Here is a 12,230-nt window from a genome sequence, read left to right as displayed (position 1 = left end):
ATTCAAGCACATTCCCCTAACATACGATTTAAACCCTTATGCTTGTTGCTGAGTGGGCTAATATATGATCATGACGTTAATTAGATGAAGAGGAAAATTGTGCTCAAATTTGAGTGCACTTATTTATGCACATTTACAGTATTATTGCTCTGTAGAATTTGCTTGTTGAGTTGTGATGACTTGTTTTCCATTCTGAACTAAGTTGCATACTGTATGTACATTAAATTTACAAAATCACTGCACCAAAGGATTTCCTTGTTAAGAATTGAATTTTGATTTTTGAATTTAGTAAACTAAATTAACAACTACAGTGTATTAACAATAACAGGATTTCCCTGGTAAGTTTAATTTGACGATTTGTCTGCCGATCTGGTTACCAATAACAAATGTTTTCTGTTTTGCAGTGTCCAGTCGGAGGCAGAACCCATCTGTAGGTGTGGCTACCCCAGGTCCACCCATGGCCAGTCCTTGTCCTCCGGCACCTCTGGGATGGAGGACTGGAAAGTGGACACCCATACAAAGGCCACCAGAACTAATGCATTTGGTACTGTGGAGTTCTTGGGGTTTGGAGAGAATAAAAGAAATGTAAGTTCCCTTTAAATATGAAAAATGACAAAATTTCATTTAATTACAAGTAACTTGAAAGAATTTTTGTTGTTTGAAGACATTTGTAAATCATACGGATCATATATAAATTTGAAATTTTGGAAGTCATTGAAAGTTTCTGAAAACTACCTTAAGTTTATTTAAATGAACATGTTATTTCTCAATTCAACATTGTTAAAAATTTGTTGACAATTTCTTGTCCTCCTTTCTGTTATATGGAGTAATTCATGGCATTAATCTTGCCTGGAAACCTTTGATCGAGTTTTGTCATAATTAATTAAACGTAATCTGTAAACCCCCAGACTGCAAAATAGTAAAAGTTTAATTAGTATATCATTAATTGGATTTTTGCATGCAAAAAAAAGTGATATGCAGTTAAAGAAAATTGAATTATCTGGCTTTCAATGATGATGCGTTATTTTTGTTGAAAGTATGTTCAGTATGTTCGTGTGGATGTGGATACAAAGATGAAGGATATGATGGAACTGATGATGGATGTATGGGGGCTAGAGAAACCCGACCTACTCATCTCTGTAACGGGGGGTGCCAAAAACTTCACCATGAAACAGAAACTCAAGGAGGAGTTCAGTCGTGGCCTTATGAAATTAGCCCGCAGTACAGGTAAGTTGCAGATGATAGCGTAAGCACAATAAAATTAAATGAGCCATTAATTATGAGTCAGTGTTGTGTTTAAACTGTATGACTTGTTATGTTATTGCATTATAATTTGTTTATTGACATAAGCGACAGTCTGTATCAGATGGTTATCTGTGATGTAAGCATCTTGTCACGTGATCATATTCAGTAAAGAGTTTGAACACCATTATATTGAGTGTTGTGACTTTACATGGTGTCAGAAGTTCGAAGCTGCAAGGATTATGGAGCAACTGAAGCCTCCAGGCCATTTATCGATGGAAGGAAATCTTGCAGAAAATTGGAAGGAGTGGATCCAAGGCTTCGATATATATCTTACGGCTACAGGAATCGAAGAGAAGGACGAGAAAATACAGGTAGCTACATTTTTGCACGTGGCCGGCATTGAAGCACGCCGAGTGTATAACACTTTCGGGATCTCAGCCGACGATGCTGATAAGATTGATGTTTTGAAAACTAGATTCAAAGAATACTGTGAGCCACGTAAGAACTTAACATACATAAGACATGTGTTTTTCACGCGGAACCAGGGTCCGGATGAACCCATAGACAATTACGTGACGGATTTGAAAACCAAAGCGCAGCCGTGTGAATTTGGAAATTTATCTGACGGACTAATCAGAGATAGAATAGTGTGTGGAATCCATGATGAAGCGTGTCGTGCACGTTTACTCAGAGAATCGGCTTTGACATTGGCGAAAGCTATCGATGTGTGTAGGGCTCAGGAAATGAGTACAAAACAGTTAAAGTCCCTGAAAGGTAGTGAAGAACAAACAGTAGCGGCGATAAGTCAGTCAAAAAGTGGACGAAAGGTCAGCTCGCAAAATTATAGTAAATATACAAAACATGCAAAACAAAGAACTGGAAATCAAAGGCCTGACAGTACTGATGGGAGGTCATGTCGTAATTGTGGAAGAAGACACATGAAAGATTCATGTCCTGCATTTGGGAAAACGTGTCATCGTTGTCATAATAAGAATCATTTTGCGAAATACTGTTTGACAGAACCATCGTACAATTCAAAGAAAATTCACGCTGTTGGAGTACCAGACGATGAAGACTCGTACGAGGATACAGAACTTTTCATTGGAACCGTACAGATTAACACAGTGAATCAAGACCAGAGTGATTGGATTGAAACCTTGACCATTAATGACCACCATATAGACTTTAAGTTGGACACAGGTGCCCAAGCTAACATTATTCCGAAACATGTCTTTGACAAGTTAAAGTTGCATGACCAACACCTCACAAAGACAAGCGTCAAGTTGGTTACATATGGCGGAACTGAAATTACACCGAAGGGTATCAAGACTTTGGAGTGTTCTGTGCGAGGTGAAAAGTATGACTTGTCATTTTTCATAGTGGATGCGAATACTCAAGCGATTCTGGGAAAGAATGCCTGCACAGAAATTGGATCTATTGTGCGCGTACACTCTGTGAGCAAGGACTTGTCAAAGGAAAACATACTGAAATCATATGAAGATGTTTTCAAGGGACTGGGTGAACTTCCTGGAAAGCACCACATCAACATTGACGACACCGTTACTCCAGTCATTCATCCACCGAGGAAGGTCCCTGTAGCACTCCGTGATAAAGTGAAAACGGAACTTCAGAGAATGGAACAGTTAGGAGTTATCGCGAGACAAGACGAGCCCACCGATTGGGTACACAGTCTAGTTACAGTCCGTAAACCCAACAAGATAAGACTTTGCATTGATCCAAAGGACTTGAATCGTGCAATTAAGAGAGAGCATTACCACTTAAAAACAGTCGACGAAGTGATTGAAAACCTTCCGCAAGCCAAAGTGTTTTCGAAGTTCGACGCAACCCATGGATTTTGGCACATTAAACTTGATGAACCCAGTTCAAAGCTGTTGACATTCAATACCCCATTTGGTCGGTACAGATACTTGCGTTTACCATTTGGAGTAAGCTCTGCACCAGAAGTGTTTTCTAAACGAGTTCAAGAGATGTTTTCGGACATAAAGGGCGTAGAGTGCATAGTAGACGACATCCTAGTATGGGGAGAGACCATTGCTGAACACGATTCCCGGGTACAACAGATGCTACAAAGATGTCGCGAAATGAACTTTAAGTTGAACAAAAGCAAAGTGGAGTTCCGTGTACCCGAAGTGAGGTATGTCGGACATTTGATTACGAACAGTGGTATTAAGGTAGACCCTGAGAAAGTACGAGCGATAGTAGACATGCCAGCACCAAAGGACGTGTCAGGAGTCAAGCGCATTTTGGGCGTCGTACAATATGTAGCTAAGTTCATTCCGAACTTGTCTGATGTGACGGCACCACTTCGTACACTCCTGCAACAAGACGTCGAATGGCATTGGGATGCACCTCAGCAGGAAAGTTTCGACAGACTGAAACAACTAGTCTCAAGCACACCAGTACTCAGTATATATGATGTGCATAAGCCTGTAACTATTTCCGGTGACGCAAGCTCCAAGGGACTTGGCGTAGTCCTCCTCCAAGATGGACATCCGGTGGCATACGGTTCGAGGGCTTTAACAGAGACACAGAAGAGGTACGCTCAGATTGAACGTGAAATGCTAGCTATCGTATATGGATGCGAGAAGTTTCATCACTACATTTATGGCCGAAAGGTGACCGTGGAGACGGATCATAAACCCCTTGTCGCGATCTACAACAAACCACTGTATCGAGCGACGCCTAGACTTCAAAGAATGCTTATGAAGTTACAACGCTATGACCTGAAGTTAGTGTATGTACCGGGAAAGGATATGCATATTTCAGATGCATTGAGTCGATCTTACCTACAAGAGACTCCTGAGATTCTAGTCGACGATGAGATCGACGTTGATTCTATTGAGGCACAACTTCCTGTGTCTCCAGCAAAACTACAGCAACTCAAAGAGGCGACTGCTGCTGATGAGACATTACAAACGCTGAAAAATACTGTTTTGATTGGTTGGCCAGTCGACAGATCAAGTGTTCCATTGAACATCTTACAGTATTGGAACTACCGTGATGAAATCACTGCCATCGATGGACTTTTATACAAAGGCCAACGACTCATGGTGCCAATCAGCTTAAAAAGGAAATGCTCAATAAGTTACATGAAGCACACATGGGCATAGTGAAAACACAGACAAGAGCACGAGAGCTGTTGTTTTGGCCCAAAATGAACCAGGATATTGAAGACTTTATAGGACAATGTGCAGTTTGTAACAAGTACAGGAATTCCAACTGCAAGGAACCTTTGATATCACAGGAGATGCCTTCACGTCCATGGTCAAAAGTTGCTGCAGATATGTTCCAGTTTAAAGGCTCTGAATACCTCCTGTGTGTTGACTACTACTCCAAATTTCCAGAAATTGTCCGTATGTCGTCAACTACCAGTGCACAAACAATCACGTTTCAAATCTCTGTTTGCTCGTCATGGCATTCCGACAGAACTATTTACGGATAATGGACCTCAGTTTTCGAGTTATGCATTCAAGAAATTCGCAACTGAGTGGGATTTCATTCACACCACCTCAAGTCCAAGATACCCGCAATCGAATGGCCAGGCGGAGAGATGTGTTCAGACTGTCAAGAACCTGCTCAGAAAAGCTGACGAATCCGGAGGCGACATCTACACCAGTATTATGAACTACCGCGCATCACCGATTGACGGAATAGGACTATCACCATCGCAGCTACTCATGAACAGACAGTTGCGTACAAAGTTACCAATCACAGCTGACTTGTTGAATTCGAAAGCTGTTGAATCCTGCAAACCTCAACTTATTGCGCGCCAGGAGAAACAAAAGTACTACTATGATCGTCATTCCGCAACGTTACCCAACGTCAACAAAGGTGAAATAGTTCGCGTACAGAAAGATTCGAAACAGTGGGAGCCAGCCATAGTAGACCAGAAACTTGCAGACAGATCTTACGTAGTCCGCACGGGTGACAATCAACTATACCGCAGAAATCGCAGACAACTTCTGAAGACCAGAGAAACCACTTTGCCGTCTGACGTCTCTGATCATTCTGAAGCAATGTGTGACGCACCACCACAGAGTCATTCAGAACCCGATCCGCCAAACACCACACCTGCGAAACCCAACCTGCATGAAAATGCTGCCACTCCACACAGAGAACCCAGACCACAGCGAACACTGAGACGACCAAAACATCTGGAGGATTTCATTTGTAAATAAACTGTTAACTGGTTGATTCATACATGTTTATAAATGGACATGTTTTTGTTTGTTTAGTTCAATATTAGTAATCTTTTCAGGAATGGAAAAGATTTTTTGAAAGGGGAGATGTTATGTTATTGCATTATAATTTGTTTATTGACATAAGCGACAGTCTGTATCAGATGGTTATCTGTGATGTAAGCATCTTGTCACGTGATCATATTCAGTAAAGAGTTTGAACACCATTATATTGAGTGTTGTGACTTTACATGACTCACTGCATGCATGGTTTGCAATATGAAAATACCAAATAAAACTGTATTTACAACTAAGTTATATATAATTAATGTTCTGTTTGCTTTTAAGTGTGTCCTGTGTGGAAGGATCGAGTTAGCAATGTTCAAATGTTGCAAAATTGATTTTTGCATTCAATGAAGTTTACATGATGAAAGCTAGATATATTAATTTTCTACTTCTTTGCATTCTGCTATTGTGTTTGTTAAATCTTAAATAAGAATTTGAAGATAAAGAAGAAATTCAGGGGGGGGGATCTATATGGAGAAAGAAAATTCCTATAGATTTCATAAGGAAGATTAGACATGTACTTGACAAACATATCTCAATGTAATATATCTCTGACCAAATCCATGTCATAACATTAAATAAGGTGCTTACATTATATTCAGGCATGTATGTGCAGTAATCTGACAAGTTATACTTAATTAAGGTTTGATGAACTGAATATTGAATGACTGCACATATATTCTTACCACTGATTAGGAAATGACATGTACTCTTTCATTGTATGTTGAATTTAAATCCCCAGACGTTTTTATATATAATGCTTCAAAGAATATATATAATGCTTCAAAAAACAAAATGTTTGCTGAATTTTCTGAAATAAATGTTTAAAGAAATGGCTGCTTGTAATTCTTGGATTTTCTATATTAGTTTGAATTCACATTTATTAATTTAATAATGAAAATCAAATTCAAATCAGTGTGAAGTCATAATGCTGTGTGTCTGAATATCTTATTTAAAAAGTGGTTGGAACTTGATATATCCCTGTGTCTAAAAACTTGCACAGAAATCTAAAGAAAAATGGACCTTCAGAAACACACCCTACAGTAAATCATGCTCTAAAACTTGTTGGTTTCAGAATTTCTCATATTTTTCATACTTGAATGTTTCTTTGTTGAATTTTTTACTTGCATGCCCTTTAAAAATAGTATTGTTTGTAAGGGTTGATTTTTTTTTATCTTGTTTGCTCTCTAAAAAAAGAGTATTATAGTATTAGAACAATACTGGGTGTAAATGATTGTCTTGACGTTGTACCTTTAGGAGCCTGGATTATTACCGGCGGGACCAATGAAGGAGTGATGAAGCATGTGGGCGAGGCGGTCAGGGACTACGGACTGGTGTCGGCCTCCACTAATCCCATCATCGTCATCGGGGTCGCCACATGGGGCTGTATACAAAACAAAGAGGATCTTACAGATTCTGAGGTATAGTACCAGCAAAGTTATTTTTTACAGTCCTATCCCATCACATCAGGTATCAATCCTATTGTAACATGCATGTTTATTGTTCTATCGTGCGTTAACCCTGTTGTATTAGTGCGTTAGTGCAATAAGGTTTATCGCTCAATTTTAACAGTTTTTCCATTTATCCAATTGTGTTTTAAAATTGTTTCGTGCTTTTTTATAGGCCAGTGAATTTATTACAAAGTTACAAGTCATCAGTGCACCGTTTAAGATATTTTTTCAAACAAGAAATGTAAAATTCTATTCAGCATTCTATCATCATATTAATTTCTTAATTCTTAAGATCAAAACTAAACAATATTACATGTAAGTCATATCTGTAAGCAGTGGAAATAAGTTCATGGGAACGAGGTAACATATTTACCTGTATACTGAATGAATTAAATCGCATGCGGATTCTCACTTTCTCAAGGCCACATAATCCCAATTTATCAGAAAACTTAATTAAGTGTTATTTATATCAGTTTAGAATGTCTCTTTCATGAATGATTGGTATATAAATTAATAACTTTTATTTCGTCAGTGTCGGGGAAAGTGGCCAGCTTCTTACAGACTTGGAAAGAAACAAAGACCAAAGGAAAGCTTTTTGGACCCAAACCACACTCACTTTGTACTGGTGGACAATGGGACACAGCACCAATTTGGAGTGGAGTTCCCATTCCGAGCTTTGATGGAAAATTCTATTGCTAACATGAAAACCAGCACTGGGAAAAGTGAGTGAACTATGAAAGATATAGCTAGTTAAATAAAATGTTAAAAAATATATCTTTTTTATGAAGCATTGGTTGAATTGTGAGTTTGTGCAACATTATATAATTAATAAAAATCAATTTTATTTTTTTATTTCACCAAACATTTTAGAATTCATGTAGTAAGAACGTAAACAATTGATTTCTCCCAAGTGATTAATCAAAATGTGTTTGGATGTCCAGTAAAAAGAAAGTTCTTATTGAAATTTTTGAAGATGTCATATAGATGACAAAGAATGCTTCTTGATGTAATGGATTTGTCTTTTATCAGTAGACGCCTCAGTGAAGGTCCCTGTGGTGCTCTTAGTTTTGGAGGGGGGACCAGCAACGCTGGAGAAAGCCCGGCATGCTGTGGCCAACAACATTCCCATTGTCATAGTGCAGGTAAAATATCAAATAAAACTCCCATAGTCATAGTGCAGGTAAATTGTCTAAAAACAATCCCATAATCATAGTGCAGGTAAAGTGTCCAATAACAACGATAGTCATATTGCAGGTAAATTGGCCACACATACAGTTGTAGTACAGTTGCAAAGTGTCTTATAACACACTTATAGTCAAAGTGCAGTTAAATTTCTCAATAACAATCCCAATGTCACTGTGCACAATATTGCTCCCTTAAGTTATGAAATTAAAATGTGCAAATAATGTTCCTGCAAAGGATTGAAAGTTAATTCCAAAGTTTCAAATCTACAATTGGCAAAACAAGATGTTGTTTATTGAATGCATGTAGTTCATTGGTGCTGGACTTTATGACTGTGCATTTCTATAACCTTTCCTTTTAGGGAACTGGAAGAGCAGCAGACATATTGGCATATGCATATCAAAATTCCATAGGAGAAGAAATAGGTGCAAAAGATCAAGAGGGCAAAACTATAAAGATGTTAGTAAATTGGAATTCTAAGATATGCATGCAGTTATCATTACTTTCTTATGAACATGTGAAATTAAGTACCATGTTATTTCTGTTATACGACCATTTTTTCTACCATTTTCCTGTATGACCATGTTTATATACTTTTGACAAATAGCACTTATGTTTATTCTGTATACTTATAATATAGTAAATGTTCTTCTTGAACCATAAAGTTTATAAACTAAACTTGAACTTGAGCTAAGCAATTAGTCTAATTACTACATGTACTAGAAAGAACAGACAGGTTTGAAAATCACAATTTTCAACAGTAAGAAGTGGGCAGGTGGGAATTGAAAAAATCAGAATGTTGGCCAAATGTAAATCAACCTCTTCAATGTTCTTTTTGACAGAACACAGACAATATTTGATGCCTCAGTGGAAGCAGAAATTCGAAATCAGCTGGAAGAGACTTTTGGAAAGAAGTTTCTATTGAGACTTTGTGAGATGGTGAAAGAGACCTTGAAAAATCGTGACCTTGTGACAGTGTTTGAATTCAGTATTGGAGGTCGGGGGTCATCCAAGGATATAGACAGGGCCATCCTGCAGGCATTACTAAGAGGTGAGTCATCATGAAAATCATAAGTTGTCCAAAATACTGTACATTTGTGAACTACAAATGTATCTCCAAGCCATAAAACTTGAGACAAGCTCACTCTTGGTGAGTGACACTTTTGGTCCCACTTTTCACATTGATCATGTTGATTCCTCTGCTTAAAGTTAAACTGAGATCAAAAGTAAGCCTGTTTAAGTTTTATGGCCTTGTGGTCAATTTGAGATCAGAGGTAGAAGCCTCCAAAAATCAAGGGAAGACAATAAAAGCGTTTTATGCATTCAGAAGTCTTTGTTTGTGTCTGTTGAACATATTTCAAAAAAACTTTAGGCCCTATTTATTTGAGTTTGGAAGTGAATTTTGAAAAATACCAAACAAGTTAATGAAATATTGTGTTAAGATATGTTAATTATCACACTGCACAGGTGAGCTGTATTCTATCATTGATATATTTTTTTTGTTATTGAGAGTGCTTGTTACACTTTGTCTTTGGTTTTGCAGTCTCTTTATTGTTTCAGCATTTTTGATATGCATGTATTTATAACCATTTTAACAAGAGCTTGGACTTTTGGTAGTTATGTCAAACAGCGATGTGACGTAGGCATGTCTATTTCATTGTAGGCCACTCAGTCATGGCTCTTGAAATTAACAAGACTTGTCTGGCTTTTGAGGCAAGAATATGCAATCGGTGTATATTTCGCTTGAAACCAGCATCATTTTAACTTGTTTTGACGCAAGAAATAGATAGCTACGTTCTACTGAAAGTCCAAGGTCTTGTAAAAATGGTTCTAAAACAAACACTCTTCTTTTATCTCACAGCTAACGGGGATCAAATTTTTATCCAGATAAAGTTAGCTTTAGACATTGCCAAAAGTGAGATCTTTACAGATGAACGCTTCATTCAGGTAAAGAGTCGATTAAGTTTTTATCAATAATGTCTGACTTACAAAATGTTTGAGCTTGTTGAGCTCATTTGAAGCATGAAATAACATAATCTGTAACAATTAACAGTTGAATTTATTATTAGATGTTCTCATTATGCTACTTAAACACAAAATTCATCCCTGCTGAGATCACATGAGAATGCCCTTGAATAGATGTGAACATTTTAACCCTCTTACATTAATCTCATAAAATATCAGTCTTATAGCTACTGTAAAAGTGGTTATTTAGAGGTGTGGAAATTTACATTAGTTACACAGTAAGCTTAAAACCGTGTAAAATACCCCCACGGGTATGGTAAAAAATTCAAAACTTTAGAGTAATGAATCACACGTCCGCGTATTAAACAACCATGCATATTGTTTGACCATAGAAAATTCATAATTGTGTAAATAACCACTTTTACAGCATACATCAGTCATACATATGATATTATGTTTTATAATCTCTCATATCTTCTAATTTTCCATGAAATGTTTGTGTGGTCTTTCCAATTTTTTTTTAATAAATAAGATACTAAGCTACTAACCAGGATTATCTGAATATTAATAAATCTTTAACCATGCAAATTTTCCTTAGTTTCATGGACTTTGATTCTTTTACATAGACAGCATAATTATGATGACAAAAACAATTTTAAATCTGTCCCTACTTCTAACTAATTAAGAATGAATGAAAATTTAGTTTTTGCCAATATTGAAAAGTTGCTCCTTCATGACCCTTTATACTGGAACAGTTGTAAATCAATGTTTGAGAAGTGGAAGCTACATATTTGTTAAGCTATTACAGTAGAACTATGTTTTCAGTATAAGGAGGGTGTTAATCGGCACAGAAACAAAGATGTGGTATGATTTAGATTTAAAAAGTGTGACAACTAATGCTGAGATTTCTTAGAACAATGCTAGAACTGTGTAGATTCATTCAGAATTATGTTAAATAGTTAAAAGTACTTGCTATTATATTACATGTAATAGTACATGTAATTATAAAAAATAAGTTCTACTCAGCAGTTATTAATAATGCATCAGATATACATGTATGTAGTGATTGATGCTGAGTCTAAAAATAAATATTTTAGTTCCATGGACTATAATCTAAGTACATGTAGTAAAACTTGAATTCCAAATGTATAAATGTAATTCATGATAAGTAAAAGAATGCAACATTGTTATATTACAAACACATTGTTGCTACATAGAAAAATTAAGTGCATGATTTTGATGATGAATCAACTTGTAATACTTATTCAAAGTGTTGAACTGCTTTGCTCTTCCTTGTCACTCATTTTTTTCTTCCTACTACCTTTAATTAAAATTATCAATTATGGTCTGTAATATTCCTATATCATTAGACATTAGTTTGAAAAATAATTTTATTTAGACATTAAAGTCTTGTCATAGACAAATATCCTGGACTTTTCAAAATAGAATAACAGAGCTGGAGCCTTTAGTTATAAATTTCTTTCAATTCTAAGTCTTACAGATATCTGCCAGAGATATTATAAGGCTGTTTATATGATAAACATATTTGTTAATTAAAATAATTTGGCTGAAATTTGAAAAATGGTATATTTATTTGACTTCCTAATAATAATGCTTTTTCGATCCCCTGCCCTTGGTGTGCCTGTGGATTAAAACGCATGTTCCCATTTATGATCTTGAATATGCTGCCTGATGGCAAAGAGAAGCTGCAGATATTTTGGTTGGATGTTGGAACTCAGTTCATGCCGCATAAATGCTTTAAATTTAATTTGCTTTTGCATCTTATCCACATGAACCTATCTTCCAAATCAAATTAAACTTTCGAATTGTTTTGTTGTTGATGTTATTTTCATTTTATATAGCAGAGAGTACAGTCATCAAATAATTATAATGCAACATTTGCTCATAATCAAACTTCACATGCATTACTATACATACATAAAAGCAAATCTTTACATAAATTCATCACAATTCATTATTTTATGGTACATGTCAAACAATTTACAGCTACTTAAAACTTTCTAGTTTTTTTTTATATCAAAGCATATACATTGTATATGTATGTATTTATATTCATTTCTTAAACCTTTGAAAAGTTACATTGCAGCATCATATATTTTTA

At 36.2% G+C, this 12,230-nt stretch overlaps 1 pseudogene; it reads left to right on the top strand.

The window, feature by feature from the left end:
• The window catches only part of LOC128190673 (transient receptor potential cation channel subfamily M member-like 2), a 267,840-nt pseudogene that overhangs the window by 10,974 nt on the left and 244,636 nt on the right, over positions 1–12,230 (top strand).

The sequence above is a fragment of the Crassostrea angulata genome, chromosome 1 (assembly GCF_025612915.1).
Source record: "Crassostrea angulata isolate pt1a10 chromosome 1, ASM2561291v2, whole genome shotgun sequence".
NCBI classification, from domain to species: domain Eukaryota; kingdom Metazoa; phylum Mollusca; class Bivalvia; order Ostreida; family Ostreidae; genus Magallana; species Magallana angulata.
The sequence above is the reverse complement of the archived record's forward strand: the minus strand, read 5'-3'. Positions and strand labels throughout refer to the sequence as shown.